This window comes from Notamacropus eugenii, chromosome 5, assembly GCF_028372415.1.
Source record: "Notamacropus eugenii isolate mMacEug1 chromosome 5, mMacEug1.pri_v2, whole genome shotgun sequence".
Lineage (NCBI taxonomy): Eukaryota > Metazoa > Chordata > Mammalia > Diprotodontia > Macropodidae > Notamacropus > Notamacropus eugenii.
This window is the reverse complement of record NC_092876.1, coordinates 112,105,117-112,125,190: the sequence shown is the minus strand read 5'-3', so window position 1 is coordinate 112,125,190 and position 20,074 is coordinate 112,105,117. Positions and strand designations below refer to the sequence as shown.

General features: G+C 37.5%; 1 protein-coding gene and 1 pseudogene across 2 annotated transcripts in view; both read right to left on the bottom strand.

Moving 5' to 3' along the window:
- Positions 1–20,074, bottom strand: part of GRM5 (glutamate metabotropic receptor 5) — a 661,865-nt gene that overhangs the window by 571,645 nt on the left and 70,146 nt on the right. The gene's annotated exons all lie outside the window — the stretch shown is intronic.
- On the bottom strand, positions 9,537–11,701 carry LOC140508882 (cyclin-dependent kinase 11B pseudogene; annotated as a pseudogene).

Here is a 20,074-nt window from a genome sequence, read left to right as displayed (position 1 = left end):
TAGATGCATGTTCTATAACTCACTGAATGAAGGAGAAATACTATTTTATGTGGAATAAACTTAAGGATTTTAGAGGACTTCAAACTTCATGTAAACCCTCAGTAAGAAGCTGCTTCTGAAATAACTAAAGAAAGTCTAGGTAGTAGAAACTACTTTACTGAATTACCAGAGGCTAAACGTATGCTGTGTACAAAGTATGATACACTATACTGTGGGAGAAAAGGCAGATGGTCTGCCTTTGAAGGGCTAGAAATCCAGTAGAGAGAGAATGAAGAAAAGGGGGAAAATAGCACTTTATACACTGTATGGAACAATGACCCAAGAAGAATGCAATTGTTAGAGCAGAATAGAATGTGACAAGAGAATAAGAAAGATGCAAATCATCAGGCCTAGAGAAAAAAGTTATAGGGAAACTATGAATGGTATGCAAACAATAGGGAAAAGCCTCCCAAAGTTCCCCTGTCTGGTAGGAGACACTGTTTTCCCTGTGTTCCTTGTCTAGGGTTCTATCTATCTGATTGCCTGCCTGTCTGTCTGTCTACCTGTCTATCTATCCATCCATCTATCCATCCATCCATCTATCTGTATCTGCATCTGTATCTCTATCTACATCTATCTATTTATATCTATGTCTCTCTCTATGATATAGAGATAGATAGATATAAGATTAGTAATTTCCTCTTGCAGAGGTTATTTTCTTTGCCCACTACACCTACCAAGCTCTGGACATCCCAAAGACTACTCAGTAGCAGATCTTTGTTCCTTTCTGATATCTGTTATTCAAATATAACGACTATAAAATGTGACGTTCTTTCCCTTTTGGGCCCCTATGAAGAATCTAAAACCTCTGATTCAGCAATGCATTATTGATTATATTCCTGAGGAAGTCAAAGACAGAAACAAAGTTTCATATAATCTACTCAAAAATATGAATAACACAGCTCCCTGGTGTCAAAGAAAACAAAATGAGTACTCCTCAATTGATAAATAGCTAACAGTCTATGAGATATCACTGTGTTCCTTGGTATTGCATTGAATCATAGAGTGGTTGAATCATTGGAAGGGAAGGTAGAGGAGAAATATTGCTTTGGAAAGGAATATCAACTTGATGATCTCTAAGATTTTTTTTTTTTTTAGAAATAATAACGGGATATTACTTGTGGTGTGATGAATACTAGAAATTCATGGAAGCATGGAAAGAAGAGTTGTATGAACAGACGCAAAATTGAATAAGTAAGTAGGTCCAAAACAAGGGTGTATTGAAGTGATGTAAATGACAAGAGGACAAAAAGGAAGCAGAATTCTTACTAAGTAGAGTGATGATACTATAGATCAGGGCTTCTTAAACTTTCCCCCATCTTGATCCTTTTTTATGTTTTAGCAGAATTCCTTGGGGTCACGTGACCTCAGGGTATGGGCAGTGTAAAGTGCACATGCTTTGTTTTCAAAAACAAGACTGCAGTGAAGTTACACTGTACGAAAGGGACAAGGACTGCCAGAAACACCTCAGCTTCATTAGGCATTTGATTTTTAATTACATTTTGGTTGTTGCACATTCAGAAACCTTTTCCTGTTGCCAAATTTTTCATAACCCCATATGAGGTCACAACTCACTGTTTAAGAAGTGCTATTATAAGATAATGAAACTTTACTGTTTTCAGTAGAGAGATGGAAGACTATGAGGTCAGAATGTTGTATGTATTGACACATAGTGATAACCATTGTGGTTGGTTTTCTGCATAATTGTTTTTCTTCTTTACGAGGGAGGATTCAATCTGCAGGAGGGAAGACTTCACCTACCCTCCAAGAAATAATTATGAGGTAAAGACAAAAGTAGTGTATCCAGTTGGTGCAATGGATAAAATGCTGAATTTGGAGTCAAGAAGATCTGAATTAAAATACAGCCTCACACACTTACTGGCTGTGGGCCCTGGATAAGTCACTTAACTGTATTTGCTCCAGTTTCCTCATTTTTAAAATGAGCTGGAGGAGGAAATGACAAACCACTCCAGGATCTTTGCCAAGGAAATCTCAAAAAGGGCTCACAAAGAGTTGTTTACGACTGAAAATGACTAAATAATTACAAAAGATGAAAGTAATCAATTAGACATATTTTCAAAAAGAAAGAAAAAGAAGAATTGAAAGAGACAGAGAATGTAAGAAAGGTGAGAACACAGTGGGGAAAGTGAGTATAGGAGCACACATCAAATACTAGCTGAATCTTTATCAGCTTAGCCAGAAACAAAACAAACAAACAAAAAAACATACGGCTTAAAGAGAAACAACCAATTTGCTCTTTGTTCATGAGATTAATTATTCATTCTCAATGAAGTGCCCATGGGAATATTGGAACCCAAGTGTGTGGGCATGTAACACTTTTCAAAAGGAGATGTAATTAAAATTCCCAAAGTCACCTCCTTATAACTGTATCAAATTTGTCAGGTTTTTTATCAATCCCTCCCACTCAACATATCAAATATATCACAAATCCAAAAAAGAAGAGATTTAAGAAGAAGAGTCTGGTTAGTTGGTATTGTAAAATGCTGTAAAGGGAGGCAGGGAAATAGGGTTTAACAAAAGATCGTTGGATTTGGTGAATAGGAAGTTATTGGCTATCTTGGATAGAGGAGCTTGCATAACCTCATGGGGATGAAACTCAGATTATCCGTGGCTGAGAAATAAATGGAAGGTGAGAAAGTTTACATAGTGAATTTAAATTACTCTTTTGAGAAATTTTTAGCAGATGAACTTATGAGAAATAGGACAAAATGTCAAAGAAGCAGCAGTAACAAGGGAAGGAAACTTTGTTTTAAAGTTAAAGGAACATACTTGAAATCTGACTGTAAGAAAAAACTCAAATATGTAAAATAAGAGCATACATCATAATCTTCAAAGCAAAAATCCTCAAAATATTTCTAGCAAGTATTTGTCACTAGTAACATTATTCTAAAAATACAGTGAAAATACTTAGCTCAGTTGGTTCTTCCTTTGAATTTAGTAATTTTTTTTCTAAAATAACCTCATTTTTAAAGTGAATAGCCACATGTGCAAGTCAATATCGAGGACAGAAGTATTCCAATGTGCTCCAATTTTCTTCTAGGCCTAATGCTACACTATTCTTGGCAACAGTAGAAGATTTCTGCAAGTACTAATTTTCATTTAACAGACTAATTTGCAAAAATGGCAATTATGAGTTGAGCCTCTGGTGATACTGTCTGAATCAAGGTCTGTGTTAACTCAAAGAAAGGGTTGAGTTACTTACTCTGGATGACCCCAGTGGAAGATACCTTATGATCTCTAGGAAACAATATGACTGTAGTCCTCCAAAAGCCAGAAAAATAATCTTATCAGAATAAGTCATATCCTCTTTTTATGGTCAGTAATGGAATTAACTTACAAAAATGTAATGTTTCGTATTCAGATACATTTTCAAATATTTGAAGGGTTGTCATGTGGAACACCTTAGACTTGTTCTGTTTATCTCCACAGGGAGAAATAGCATAAATTAAAAGAAAATAGATTTCAGCTTAATATGAGGAATTTCTCAATATTCTACCTGTCAGGAAAAAAGAACACAAAGACACACCTTGATGAAGTAATGAGTTCCTAATTACTGTGTGCAAGCAAAGAGCAGGCTATTGCCTGACAAGGAAGATGGAAAGACACAAGAAATTCCTGTTTTAGAAAGGAATTTCACTTTGATAACCTTTAAAAATGTTTTCTATAATACAGATTTTTAAAATAGTCCACATCATATTATGTTTGGTTTTTCTTTAGCATTTTATTTTTTCCCAATTACACATATTAACATTTTTCAACATTTGTTTTTAAAATTGAGTTTCAATTTTTCTTCTTTCCTCTCCACATCACATTATGTTTGAAATAATTTCCCAGGGCTGCGTATTTTATTTTTGGATAACCGTAATAATGATCCCGTGACACATACATTATACATATATATACACATATATACATATTCCTCCATCCATCCATATATATCAATATAACTGTGGATATAGAAAGGAGGAGGGGGAGAGAGTGCTATAGATGTCCTGATACATTTCTACATAAATGGAGAGCTATAAAGCTGTATCAAAAAATCATGGAACTTCTAAAGTTGGAAAGGACATCAGTGGCCATTTAATCTCAGCCTGCACAATAATCTCTACTATGATATCCATGACAAGTGGTGATCTAGAATCTGCTTGGAAACTCCAAGTAGAGTGGCTAGTGAGGTGCTAGCATTGACAGGCACTGCTCTGTAGCAGTAACTCCACCTCTGAATAATAATGCATACATATAGGTATGCATATATGTGTGTGTGTGTATGTGCCTATATATGTGTGTATATGTGTATATATGTGTGTATGCATGTGTATATGTGTGTGTATATATATGTGTGTGCATGTATGTCATGATTTTTCATCTTAAACACGTATGGCAGATGGACAATGAGCTGGGCTCAGGATTTAAATGAAAAAATGGAGTAGATATTTAGAAAATAATGTGGCACTTTTAATGACAAGCCGCTCATGATGTCAAGAGCCAATCTGTTCTAATAACAATATTCTTCTTGTTCTCTATGGCTGTCGGTCATGCAACATCATGATTTGAGAAAAATCAAAATTGCAGGTGATGGGATCTAAGCAGGCTGCCACATATTACCACAAATGGCCTGTGCATGAGAATGATAAAAGACATCACCCGTGACGTGTGATTGGAAAGGAGAGTAGACACTCAAGAAGTGAGTGTTAGGGATAATGAATGGAGAATCTAAGTGTTAAATTAAGGTCTGAATAGCAAGAAACACAAAACAAAGCTAAGCAAAACCAATAAGAAGTCATCTAAAGCATCGGCTCGTTCCTATTTTGAGGATTTAGAGAGAAACTTGTACAAAATTTCAGGTTACTTTAAGTCAGGCATGGATGGGTTATCATTTATATCCACATATCAAACTCACATTGATAAGATCATAGTTCTAAGTATCATCTGTCCACAAAGTAAATATTTTCATGAGAAAATTTTAAGGATGTTAAAGCACACATACCCATATTCATTCTCTCTCTGTCTCTCTCTGCCTCTGTCTCTGTCTCTCTGTCTGTCTGTCTGACTCTCTCTCTCACTCTCTCACATACACACACACACACACACACACATACACATGCATGCATGTATGCACTCACGCACACCACTGCCATCATCACTTTTTCCCAAAATTTGGTAATGCAGGTTTCAAATTACTTTCATTATATTATGTAAATAGATACAGATATAGATTTAGATATGGAGATAATAGATAGATATTTTAATATTATTCCCCCATTGAAATTTATTCTCCTTGAAGGTAATTAATCAATAAACATTTATTAAGCACCTACTATGACTGATTTTTTTTATGTATCCTCAGCACTTAGCCTAATGCCTGGCACATAATGAGTCCTTAATGGATACTGACTAACTGGCAGCATTACCAACACTCCCAGAAGTTTGTCCTTGGGATGTGCCAAGAATTTACAGAGAAAATTTCCTGTTGGAATGTGTCTCCCATTGTGTAGTATTCACTCTTCATATACCTTATGTATAAGGTCCAAAGATATTGTTGGCAATGGCATCAAACCCAGAAAGATTTGTGAACTACCTTCTCTCCACCCCCACTTTCAGCGCTAGACTCTCCTCATAGTGAAGGAACAAAATAAAACAACATTGATTCTTTGTTCCATGAAGTCCTGGAATTTTCCTTTATCTCATTTTAAGTGAAGCAAGTCTGATGCCTTGTGTCTGGGCTCCTTTAAAATGTCATGGGTCACTGTCATAATATAGTCACTGAAATCTTCAAAAATAGGTCATGTATCATTAATATAGCTTCTAAGGAGAAACATTTAAAAAGCTCTTCCCAGAGCAACCCTTGGTTGTCTATATAACTTAGCACTCTGAGAACTTACCTACCAAATCTATGGCAGAATCTCTAACACACTTGGAAAACTGAAAGCAATATCCTATGCACTGATGGGAATAGTCTATATAAATGTACCTCAGCCTACTCTTTTCTCCAGGATGCCCTTGTACCTATGACCTTATGTATAATAAGGGTAATGGCTGACAAGTGGAATACCTCATTTGAACAGGTGAAAGTCTTCTGCAGGGTTCAAAATATAATTATATAATATTTGAGGAAGAAAAACTATACAATAATTTATATGAAAAATGTTTCAGTGGACTACAAATACAATACAATACAAATAACATATGGAGAATTATTTAGAGTTCTGAGTATCAAGTTTTAGAAAGAACCCCCTCAAACTAGAGACCATGGAGAAGATAACCCAGATGGTAAGTGGATTCAAAATCATGTTTCAATAATAACTTGCATGGACACAGTGCTTCCTGGCTTGCAAAGAACTTCGCAAATATTAAATGATTTTATCCAATCCTATGAGGTAGGCGCTATTATCATTCCTAATTTTCACATGAGGAAACTGAGACAGAATGTAAGAGACTTGTTCAGGTTCAAATAGTCAGTAAGTGTCTAAGGCTAGATTTGAACTTAAATCTTCTTGACATCAGGTCCAGGGCTCTAATCACTATACCATCTAGTTACTTCTGCTGATATTCTACAAGTTGAAGGAATTGGAGAATTTTTGGATTACAGAAAAAAAGATTTAGGGAGATACAACAGTGTTCAAACGCACCGTGTCTCAATAGTTTTAGTTCAGGTTAAAACCCTAATAGCTTTTCAGACTTTCAGGACATCCTACATCTAAAGGTTTACTATGTAGAAGAAGTATTGACCTTGCTGTCTTTAGTATGAAGGACAAGACTGATTCCACTGAATAGAACTTTTATATATAGTTCAGTTCAATAGAAGGAAAAATCTTCCCCAAAATTACAGCTGTCCAAAAATGGAGTGAGCAGGCGGCAGTGGGGGGAGAGGGGACAGCAGAGAGAAAGCAAGTTTCTCATCACTAGAAACTATAAAATAGAAGCTTCAGTTCTTTCTCAGGGATGTTGTAGAAGTTGGCCTCACAGTTCCCTTCCAATTCTGAGGTTTTCTGATCTTTGGATTTTAAGTTTTTGTATAAGATGATTTATAAGGGCCATTTTAGTTCCAACGTTTCGCAAGTCTTCATTTCAGAAGATAAATCACTAGATGACTTTTTAATTATGTAAACAAAGCCCTACAAATTCCAGATTCAATTTATCTTCAGTCAAAGTATCAGTATGTTAAGAGCATATGTACCTAAATTATATACTTATTATAGCTCTCTGTATTTTTCTTGTTCCTTCATTTGACTATAAACCCCATAAAGGCAGGGGCAATTTATTAACAAAATGTTTTATGTCCTCAGTATAATACATAATGGATATTTTAACAAATATTGAATTTCAATTTTCTTTACTAAAGTTAAGTTTGGAATAGCAATAGCTATACTTTTGTTAAATACTGGCAGCATGAGCCAATTAAAAGAATGCTAGCTTTAGAATAAAAGAACATAAATTTGAACCCTGATTTAGACTCATAAATTTGTGACCACAGGCAAATCACTTTAATTTTTAAAGCAGCTGGGTGGCACAGTAGATACATACAACCCAAGCCTCTACCATGATGTGGAATACAAGTCAAGACTCTAACATGATTTAAACTTCTATTTTTATATATATTTTAAAATTTGTGACAATCTCAGTATACAAAAACTTCCCTCTGGCTAAGTTTACATGCATCCAACTTTGCACAGAATCTGACTGAATCTCCTTGCCCTTCTCCTAGGGAGTGGGTCTAGTTGTTCTCTTAGAAAACTGAGCCTTCAATTCCCCAAGTGAAAAATGTTCAAAGGATATGAACAAGCAGTTTTCAGAGGAAGAAATTAAAATTATCTTTAGTCGTATGAGAAAATGCTCTAAATCACTATTGATTAGAGAAATGCAAATCAAAACAACTCTATGGCACCACATCACACCTGCCAGACTGGTTAACATGACAAAACAGGAAAATGACAGATATTGGAGAAGATGTGGGAGAGCTGAAACATTAATTCATTGTTGATGGAGCTGAGAGCTAATCCAACAATTCTGGAGAGCAATTTGGAACTATGCCCAAAGAGTTATAAAAATGTGTGTACACTTTGACCCAGCAATATTGCTTTTAGGGCTATCTCCAAAAGAGATCATAAAAATGGGAAAAGGAGCCACATGGACAAAAATATTTATAACAACTCTTTTTTTGGTGGCCACAAACTGGAAATTGATGGAATGTCCATCAATTGGGGAAGGGCTGAACAAGTTATGGTATATCAACGTAATACAGTACTATTGTGCTATAAGAAATGACAAACAGGTAGACTTCAGAAACACCTGGAAAGTTGTATATGAACTGATGCTGAGTGAAGTGAGCTGAGTCAGGAGAACATTATACACAGTAACAGCCACAGTGTGTGAGGACTGTTTTTGATAGACAGCCCTTCACAGCAATTCAAGGACCTAAAACATTTCCAAAGGACTCATGATACAAAATGCCATCCATATCCAGAGAAAGAACTGTGGAGTCGGAATGCAGAACAAAGCAGACTATTTTCTCCTTTGTTATGTTTTGCTTTTCTCATGGTTTCTCCAATTCCTTTTAATTCTTCTATGCAACATGACTAATGTGAAAATGTGTTTAATAAGAATGTATGTGCAGGACCCATCTAAGATTGCATGCCATCTTGGGGGAGAGGGGGAGAAATTTTGGAACTTATGGAAGTGATTGTTGACAACTGAAAACAAAAAAATTAATAAATTTGGAAAAAAAGAAAACTGAGCCTTCAGAGTATAAAGCATGAGGAGGATTCCTGCTGATGTCTAAGCTGGGGCAACAGAAATGGACCACACCACAGAAGGTGCTATTTCAAGGAGCGGGGAGAAAGGAGACAAACAATGAGTCCATGAGATGCTGAGGGCCCCAATAGGTATTACATATGTTTTTATGCAATTAAAAAACCACCAGCTTTGATGTCAAATCAAAGCAATCATCAAAATGGGTACAGAGTGGCCCAAGGACCCCGGTTTTCACTGCAGCATGGCTAGGTTATTGTTGAGAGTGAATGAGCTATTTGTTTGTGGGTGATGCAGTGAAGAGCAGAGACTTTCATGGTAAGTGTCCACACCAAATGCTCCTCTAGGTGGTCATCAGTTTTCTGAATGGCCAAGTCTGCCCCACAAATGGATAGAGCCATGTCTAGAGGTCCCACCTGGCAGGTAGGGTCCAGCTTGATAAGGAAAGCTGGATTTTGGATTATACAAATTTTCAAGTCCAAGTAAGACAAAATACTAAAAATTAAACAGAACAAAACACAAAAGTCAACATTATGAAGTTCCCAGTTTTTCTGGACATCCCCATGCTCTTGGTCCTCCTCAGCTGAATGTGTTTCCATGGTTGGTGGGCAAGCAGGGGAGAGGCATGCCTTCAGCCCCTCCACATCCCCACATTCACACATGCCCACAGCTATAGCCACGCTGGAGTTCAGTCAGGGTGTGCTTTGATCTATGGTCTGACATGGAGTTTAATACTTCAGGCTGAAGCCCAGACCTGCTGCAGACACTCCTTCATTGGTAATGGAGAGATGGTCATTAGTGTCTTTGAAGATGTCATCCCTCAGCTGGCTATCACCAAGACCTCCTGAAGTGAAGGGGCTGGTGCCATGCTTACTCTTCTGCTGCTCACTCTTAGCTGGTCACATGGGAAATATAGAAGGGTTGATGGGAAGGGATATTTCTTGGAAGTAATCACGCTTCAGGCTGATTTTCCCATGGGTGTAGTAAGTCAAGAACTTGTTCAACAGCCCCAGTCTGAGATGAAAGCACCAAATCTTTTCTTCTATTTTCTTCACTGCTGGAAGGTCATTGTAACCAGCTCAGATCTTCTCATTTGTAGTTCCCAGGTCCTTAAAAACTATATTACTCTGGTAAATCTCTAACTATCTGGAAATGGGGTCTTCTGAGTTAACGACTCTCCAAATATACAGCCTACTGACCACATAGCTATCACAGTGGAATATTCCTTTGCTATTCATATCTCTTGGAGCCTATACCACAAGGTCACTACCACTAGTGCAGCCCCAAATTACCAACTTTTAAAATGCCTGTGTGACTGAGGAACAGGTTGGAAATCTTCAGGTCCTGGTGAAGAATCTGCTTGTCATGAAGATACTTTATCCCCTGCAGGATCTGGATCATCAGCATCTTCACTTCCTCTGGCAAAAAGGGCTGCTTCATGGTCTCCAACGGGCTCTTGAGGTAATGTTCCCTGAAATTCATCATGATGTAGATCCTCTCCATATTACTGGCCACCGCAATCTTTTGGGCAGTGACAATGTTTAGGTAGTGAGCTTTCAGGATGGTATTGATTTCCCTGAGGGAGATAATTGGGAAGTCCTTCTCTTTTTCCATCTTCAACTGTTTCAGAGTCACAATCCCATTAGTCTTTTTGTGCTTTGCTCTGCATGCCACACCATATGTGCCTTCTTTGATCCTGTTTGAATACTGGAATTCTCCTACACTGGGACAACCCTGGAGGGCAGAGAGGTATTTGGAGAGTTTCTACTTTAACTCCATAAGGCTGGAAAGTTGGAAAAGTAAACTCCTCCTAGAGAGCTGGATTGTGTTGTCTTGTCTGCCACTTCTTTATTTTGTTCATTAGCTTCCCAATCTTGGTCAAACCTTGATTCTACAACAACTAAAATATGGTTTCCATTTTCTTGACCTTCCTCTTTACTCATTTCTTTAGCAGATTGCCTACATACTTCCTCAGAAATGCTACCTGACTTCTCATCTTCCTCTAATTCTTCACTGATGCCCCCTCTTTCCTCTTCAGAGCCAAATCCTGACTCTGCTGATGAGGACTTAGTTGAGCTGATCTCATTGTCACCGATACCATGTAAATCCGAAAGGGGATCCATCTCTTCCAGCTTATCTTCTTTGACTGGGTTCCTTCCATTCCCTTTGCTGAAATCTCTGGTAGCACGTGTGGAGGGCATCAACACCAGGGGTTTATTTTTACTTTGTCTCCACAGTCTTCTTGCCCTGTTCTGTGCAGAAACTTCTCTTCTGGCCTCAGGCTCTTTGCACCTCTCCTCTACCCATCTCTCCAGCTCCTTCTGTTCTCTTGGCTTCTTCAGCTATTCCTTCATCTTTGACTATCTTTCACTCTTTTGCTCCAGCTTTTTGAGATGATCTTTCTTAATCCTGGAATATTCTCAAACCATCTTTCTCCTTTTCTTCTTTTCCTATTCCCTCCAAGCTTTTTCCTGCTCCTCCCAATGTCTTTTCTGATGCTTATGTTCCCTCTCCTTCTCTTTCACCCTGGCATGCTCTCCACACCCAACAACTGTGATGCTGATGTTTCCCTTACTTTTCTCATCTTTTCTGTAATAAGCTTTTTTTTTTCCCTTATGTGACATTTGCTGGCTTGGTGTGATGACCAAGAAATCATCTGCTTCACCTCTATTTTCCATAGAATCTTCCATCCTGTAGGGTGAATTCCTAATTTTTGTGATCATGCTGCGATCTGTCAAATCCCCCATGCAAGGGAATCCTAATTGGAATCTCGGTCATCAGAATTTTTTATGTGTTTTATCTCTACCTTCTCTTCTTGTTCCTTCCTTTACTTCTTTTCCTGAAGAATTTTATCTAAAGTTTTCAATTTCCAAGAATCCTTTTCATTACACATTTGAGTTAAGACACACACCACAACTATAGCCACCACTACCATCACTGCCACAGCCACCACAGACTGAAGATTCAGGAGAACCAGCATCCCTTGCAGATGAAGTATGTCACAGGAGAAACATGTCACTTCTGGCTATGGGAGACCTGGTGACATCAATTTAATCTTTTCCATATAAGTTTAAAAAACCTCAATCTAGAATGGTGTTGAACATTAAAGTTCTCATTTCTAAAATAAATATTTCAGTCTTTAGAAAAAATGCATGTGGACTTGAAGTAAAAAAGTAATGAGTTGAAATTGTCTCTTAAGAAAATCACTTAACCTCTTACTACCTGATTTTCTGTATTAGAAAAATGAGGATAGTAATAGAAACTGCCTCACAGGGCTATTGTGACAATAAAATTAGATTATATTTGTAAAACATTTTCTAAACCTTAAAGAACTATATAAATGCTATTATGTGTCTTGATTCTTTTGTGACATTGAAGTACTCCTTACTTTATAATTCAAAAGTTATATAAATGTAAGATACAGTTATTAAGTTTATAAGCTAGCATGGAACACTGAATTAAGAGTTGGCCCTGAAGCCAGGAAGATTTGGGTTCATGTCTTGCCTCTGACACATACTGGCTGTGTAACTCTGGCAAGTTATCTAACCTCTCATAGTTGGTATATTGGATAGAGTGTTGTGCCTGGAATAAGGCACAATTCTGGAATAAGGAAAAATCATTTTCCTGAGTTTAAATCTAGTCTCAGACACCTAATTAACTGCGTGACCCTGTTTGCCTTGGTTTTCTCACCATAAAATAAGCTAGAGAAGGAAATGGCCAACTACTTTGCCAAGAATATCTTTGCAAGAAAATCCCAAGTGGGGTCACAAAGAGGCAGACATGACTGAAAAATGACTGAACAATGTCTACAAAGAGTCTTAGAATCTAAAGTTGCAGAAAAGGTGTCAACTTTCATTGGTAAAAATAGTTTCCACGTGTTTGTGAAGTCTTTATGTCAGTGAAATCACAGGACCAGTCTCTTTCTCAGTTGATATTCAATTGATGATCTTTTCCAAGTCCTAGGAACTAGGTATTCAGGAGACAGTGTTGAAATCTTTCCTAAGAAATTAAGGTAGTATTTTACTAAAGAAGAGATAGAAAGCATTATGAAATGCAAGATGGATAATTTTGATTACATTAAACTGAAAAGTTTTTGCACAACCAAACCCAATGCAACCAAAATGCAGAGGAATATAGTAAATTGTGAAAGAATTTTTACAGCTAAGCTCGGGGATAAAGGCTTCATTTCTAGAATACATAGAGAACTGACTCAAATGTATAACTATACAAGTCATTCCCCAATTGATAAATGGTCAAAGAATATGAACAGGAAATTTTCAGAGGAAGAAATTAAAGATATCTATAATCACATGAAAAAAATGCTCTAAATCACTATTGATTAGAGAAATGCAAATCAAAACAACTCTGAGGTACCACATCACACCTATAAGATTGGCAAACATGACAGAACAAGAAAATGATAAATGCTGGAGAGGATGTGGGAGAGTTGGAACACTAATTCATTGTTGGTGGAGCTGTGAGCTCATCCAACCAATCTGGAGAGCAATTGGAACTATGCCCAAAGGGCTACAAAAATGTGCATACCCTTTGACCCAGCAATATCGCTACTAGGACTATATCCCCAAGAGATCATAAAAATGGGAAAGGGTCCCACATGTACAAAAATATTTATAGCAGCACTCTTTGTAGTTGCCAAAAACTGGAAGTCAAGGGGATGCTCATCAATTGGGGAATGGCGGAATAAACTATGGTATACGAATGTAATGGAGTACTATTGCGCCAGAAGAAATGATGAACAAGAAGACTTCAGAGAGGCCTGGAAGGACTTATATGATCCGATGCTGAGCAAAAGGAGCAGAACCAGGAAAACTTTGTGCACAGCAACGACTACAGTGTGAGAGAGTTTTTTTCTGATAGACTTGGAACTTCATAATAACGTAAGAACATTAAAAAAAAAAAATCCCAATGGTGGATTTCTAAGGCAAAATGCCTTCCACACTACGAGAAAGAAATATGGAAGTCATTCACAGAATGTAGCAGATCATGTTTGTGTGTGTGTGTGTGTTTTGTGTATTATGTTTTAATTTGTTATATGATTTCTTCCATTTATTTTAGTTCAACTACATAGCATGACTATAGTGAAAACATACTCAGTAGGAAAGTATATGTAGAACTTATACAGAATTGTATGCTGTTGTGGAGAGGGAGGGGGGTAATGGGGGGTATGTGTGGGGAGGATAAAATCTTAATTTTATGGTAGTGATTGTAGAACATTAAAAAAATAATAAAATTAAATTAAATTAAAAAATTTAAAAAAAGAAATTAAGGTAGTAATAAGGAAAGTAGATTTGCAGGGAGATTTCTTTGCAACACCTCTCTCCTCATTCCAGAATTAATCATATCTCTCCTAGGTATTATGAATGTCTTTATATGCCATTTCTCACTTCATGAAAACTTCTCACCAATTTCAGCAAGGGCTCTAAAACCCTAACCAACTAGCTTCATTTCACAGCAATCAGTCTAGAATAATCTGGAAGGGATGCACAGAAAAACTGAGACCTCTAATTCCATTTTCTTGTCCAGGATTTCAGTTGACTTTAAAGGACAGTCATCAGGGTCCCAGCACAAGGCATATGCTCTACCATCACAGCTTGCATGACACTATCCCTAACATACATAGTTGAGGTCACCTACAATGAAGAATTCTACTTCTGCAGGAATGGTATGTTGGGTTGCTAAATAAGTATACATGGTTTCCAATGAACTAGGAAAGCAAGTTTTAGTAACTTAAAAAAATTCCAAGTTATTTTCCAGGATGATTGCACCATGCACAGTTCCACCATTTATATTAGCATATCTATTTTCCCGCAACCCTTCCAACAATGAGTATGTCTATCTTTTCTTTTTCCATTTTTGCCAATTTTCTGGGTGTGGGGTAAAATTTTATTTTTTATCCTACATTTCTTTTATTATTACTGACTTTTTAAGATATTATACATTGTTAATTGCTTTTCTTTTGAAAATCATTCATATCTTTGGATGACACATCTCATCATTACATATTTTCCTTCCCCCTTCTACTTCTGCCCACCACTACCCTTCCCTTTGACCTCCTACTTCCATACAGGTTAAGATAAATTTCTATACCCAACTAAGTGTGCATGTTGTTTCCTCTTTGAGACAAAACCAATGAGAATAAGGTTCAAATAGCACTCACTCCCTATCTTATTTCATTCTACTGTAATAGGTCTTTTGACCCTTTTCATGTGATGTCATTCATCCTATCCTACCCCCCTCTCTCATCCCCTAGTACAATCCTTTTTTTATTCCTTAATTTTTTAATATCATCACATCAAAATCAACTTATACCCACACCCTCTGTCTATGTATTCTCCTTTAAACTGTGTGTAGCAGTAAGCACCCTGGTATACACAGGAGGGCCTGCTACACAGGTTCTTAGATCTGCTTTTCTAAAAGGAAAGGCAACTTTTGAGTAGTCAACAATCACATTAATCTAGCACATATATCATTCACTTAGTTCAGAGGGAAAAATCAGCACTCTGAAATGCAGAGAAAATACAAAGAGAAATTACAAGCAGAAATTACAAACCGGAAGACCAGGCAGGGCTTCCAGCCGTCTGATCATAGAAAATACATACATCATTACCAGAGACAGAAGCACCAACATCTGGGTTTTCAAAGAGGGGGGGGGGGGCACTCCTTAAGGGCTACCCAGAGTCTGTCTGGCCAAATCACAGAAACACTCTTCCAGTGGTTTGAGCCCCAAAGCAAAACCTCACCTCAGAGTACATACATAAACTTTACAGAGCTGGAGGCTGTGTCTTGACCCAGTGCCTCATTAGCAATCAACAAAAGGTGTGGGCCTTCATACAAAACAAACTTCCCTTAATGAAACTTCCCTTAATAGCCCCAATGAGGCCTTATTAATGGGCAGGGGAAATTTTTAACTCCCATTACACTGCCTTAATAGAGATACAGTTCTTAAGAGTTATAAGTATCATCTTACTGAGTAGGGATGGAAATAGTTTAACCTTATTGAAGAACATTTTGTTCTTTCTTGTTTACCTTTTTATGCTTCTCTCAAATCTATATTTGAGGATCAAATTTTCTGTTCAGCTCTAGTCTTTTCATCAGTAAAGTTTGAAAGTCCCCTTTTTTGTTGAATGCCCATCTTTTCCCCTTAAAGATTATGCTCAATTTTGCTGGGTAGTTGAGTCTTAGTTGTAATCTAAGCCCTTTGCCTTCAGGAATATCACATTCCAAGCCCTCTAATTCTTTTTTTTTTTTTTTTTGAGGCCAGAATTCCTTTATTATTAGGGCAACAGGCTTTCTGCTACAACTGAGAAGGTGCAGGGTCTTCCCTTTTCCCACAGGACCTCTGGCTTCCCAGCAGGACACAAGGTTTTAAGAGCACCAACATCTGAATGAAGGAGACAAGGGCCTCACAGTGTATTAGTAAAAGTTAATTCTTCTAAATGAACTTAAGCAGGGAAACAGACTGAAAGGGAACAAATAGGGTGTGGTGGAATATGCCTGGCCCTACAGTCCCTCAGCCTCTGGACCTCAGTTTGATAGAGCATCCAGCATCAAGAAATCCAAGTTCAGACCCCAGCTCCATCTTTAGTGACTGCAGACAAGTCACTTGTCAGTTTCATCACCTATAAAGGGATAGGGACTGCACCTCTGATTTTATCTATTAAAGGTAACTCTCCAGTGAGGAAACTTCCTCTATCAGCATAGGTCTACAGCTTAGTCTGAAGGAGATGCCTAGAATAACTAGGTTTTCTGACTTGGCCAAAGGCACAACAGCCAGTATGCATCAGAAGCCAAAGGTGAGGCTTGAACCCAGGTCTTCCTGGCTTCAAAGGTCAGCTCTGGTTACTGTCTAGGAGATACAATGCCTCTCAGTCATCTATAAAATGGGTCTATTCTTTGTTCTACCATATCAAAGGAAAGGCAATTAATCAGTGTCAGGCACTGTGCTAAGCCCTGAGGATACAAAGAAAGATAAAACATCTTCCCTGCTCTCAAGGGATGCTGTGGGGACCTAAGAAACCATCCAGTCTAGTTCTACTATAACCTGAACAAGAATCCTATCCCCAGCAAGAGCATTTGGCCACTGGACTTACCCTTGGATTATCAACACCCTGACTCAAATGAGGTACAAGCCCCTGAAAGTCAGGGGGCTAAGCTCTAGATTTTTCGATACTTCACTAGCATCAAGGAGTACATTATGGGCACTTGATAAACCAGAGGGAAGGACACTTCCTCAAAGCAATTCCTTGCAGAATTTTTTGGATAAAAAATTCCCATTTAGGTAACCTCTTCCCACAAACCTTTTAAAGGCTTTTAAGACTTTTTGGGGTTGATGATGAGCCCAGTCTTGCATCCACTGGAAGATGCCATCATTGAGCTTAATGATCCAGTGCTCTTGGATGTTAGCTACCTGCACCTTGCTGGTGGTGACAGCCATCACAAATTCCACCTCCAGGACACTTCCCTCTCATGAGGAGGCCATGGTGGCCAGTGAGTTCTCCCAGTAGGGGGTCTCCCAGTGCTCCATCACCAGCTTGTTCAGGATCTGCAGGTGCCTATCAGTTCCATCATAGCCAGTGGCTGCTTTTTGCCAAAGGGGCCAGCAGTTCTCTCCAGTCTGGGGTAGTCTTTGCATTCATGGTCTGCTTCTGGTGGTCAGTCCCCATTCTCCCTCTGATTCTTTAATGTAGAAGCTGCTAAGTACTGTGCAATCTTGATTGTGACTCATTAATACTTGAATTGTTTCTGGCTGCTTAGAGTATTTTCACTTGACCTGATAATTCTGGAATTTGACTACAATATTCCTTAGACTTTTCATTTGGGAACTTCTTTCAGGAGGTGTCCAATGTATTCTTTCAAAGACTTACCTTCTGATTATAGGATATCAGGGCAGTTTGCCTTGATAATTTCTTGAAAGATGCTGTTCAGGCTCTGTTTTTGTTATGATCTTCAGGTAGTCCAATGATTCTTAATTATCTGTCCTGGATCTATTTTCCAGGTCAGTTGTTTTTCCAATGAAGTATTTTACATTTTCTTCTATTTTTTCATTCTTTTGCTTTTATTTCACTGATTCTTGATGTCTCATAGAGTCATTATCTTCCACTTGCCCAATTCTAATTTTTAAGTAATTATGTTTGTAAGTGAGCTTTTGTACCTCGCTTCTTGTTCTACTTTTAAAGTTGTTTTCTTCAGTAAATTTTTGTACTCACTTTTCCAAGCTGTTGACTTCACTATGTATCTAGATATTTATACGCTCTTTCTCACTATAGTATATGCACCTGTAGAACAGTGCAGGGACTGGGTGTTTTTGTTTTAGAATTGTTTTGTTTTTTCCTTATTTTTTTAATACCAAACACTTAGCAGAGAAAAATAAAAAGTAAATAAATACTTATTGACTAATTGATTTCTACACAGAGGGTATAAGTTCAAATCCTACTTCTCTCCATCTATGAGACCTAAAGCAAATGCTCTTACCTCTCTGGGCTTTAGTTTATCACTTAATTATAATAAAATTGTACTTGGTAAGGCCATTTCCAGCTCTGCTTCCATAATCATACAATTGCAGAAATAGCAACTAACATTATTTAGTCTTATGAGTGATTGATTTTTGTCTAACTCAGAATGAAAATTCATGTGGAAGTATGGCTTAAGGTTAGGGTTATATGTAGATCAAACTCCTGGAACAGTCTCAAAGCATTCTATAGTACTTAATAATAACTCTGGGTTGATTAATCTACATTCTATTCTGTACGGTGCAAATTTAAACCAATGGAAGTATTTCCACCAATTTCATGCTATTTTCCTATGTACAAGGAACATTTGAATGTGAATTTCCCCCCTACCCGAGCAATGCAGTTCAAATTCTTGTATTTTTCTTTTGGAAGGCATTCAAATTTATATTTCAGAAATGTATGCCATAATACTACCAGTCTTTCCAATCGGGACATAATATCTTCTAGATGAATTCATTATGCACTTCTTTATGCCCCTCACAGCAAATCTCCTGCTGCTTCAAATTCACATACATATAGAATTCTATTTTCCCTTTGGTTCTTTTCCCAATTTATCTTAATTAGCACCCAAAGCTTCTGCATGCACTGAAGTTGCATGTATATTATACAACTTCTTAGCATTATTGTAATTCTTTTTAACCGTGCAACAGAAATTTCCTTACATTACAAAATGAAGCCCAGTTCAATCAAAACTTATTTTAATGGCTTTCAAGGATGCCACAGAATTCCTAAGAGTAAAAAATCCAGAAGATTCAAATAAGGCTAACTAAAGTTTCTTGACAGCACTGGACAGCAGTACCAGAAGGACACAATTTGTAGGAAGAACCAAAGGAAATTCTGACTTTTGCATTTTCCTTAACTTACTACCCCAAAGTGGGTAGCAGTTTAAATTCATCCAGGCTCTGCAAAATCTTCTTAGCATCTTGCGTATAGATGATTTTTTTTAAATCCCCAATTTTCTACTTGGAAAAGAATATAATTAGCAGATTGTTTATGAGTTTCATGTCCAGTACTAGTCAGAATTCATCCATCTGGTATTGACTGCATAACTCAATATGTCAATATTTCAAGGGTCCATGTTTTCATTGGTGTGGATACTTCCCACACTGGTGCCAATCTCAGACCTTGTATAACCTAATATATCATCTTTAGAAAGTTATTGTGGTTTTAAAACTCATTAGCCCTCCACTAACCTGGTGATAATTGTCTACACACTGAGTTGGACTGGTCTCAAGGATACAGATGTACAGTCTATGATGTTAAACCTATACTCCTACTTTTTTAAGTATGGTACAGAAGGTAACATGGCACAGTGGAAAGAAGCCTGGATATGAAATCAGAGGATCTGATTTAGATTTCTTAACACTGCTATTTAATTATTGTATAACTTAAAGTAAGTTATTGTCTCTTTACACCTCCATTCCCTCATTTGCTAAATGATAAGGTTATGATGGGGTGCTTGGATTCTAATTCTGAAATCACATTTCTCTCTAAAAATCACATTTCTCCCTAGCCTCAAAACAATCTCAGGCACCTTCTCCCCAGCCCAAGGACAGCCTGTCCTAGAGATATAGCAGCCAGCTGCACCCATAAAATTAATAGTTTGAACCAGCTGTACACTGACTAAATTGGATGTGTCCTGGGTCATAATGACATTTACTACTCATTGACCAATCATATGCATCTTAGGGTTAGATACATGTATATTCCACTATGTTTATCTTGTCTAACAATGC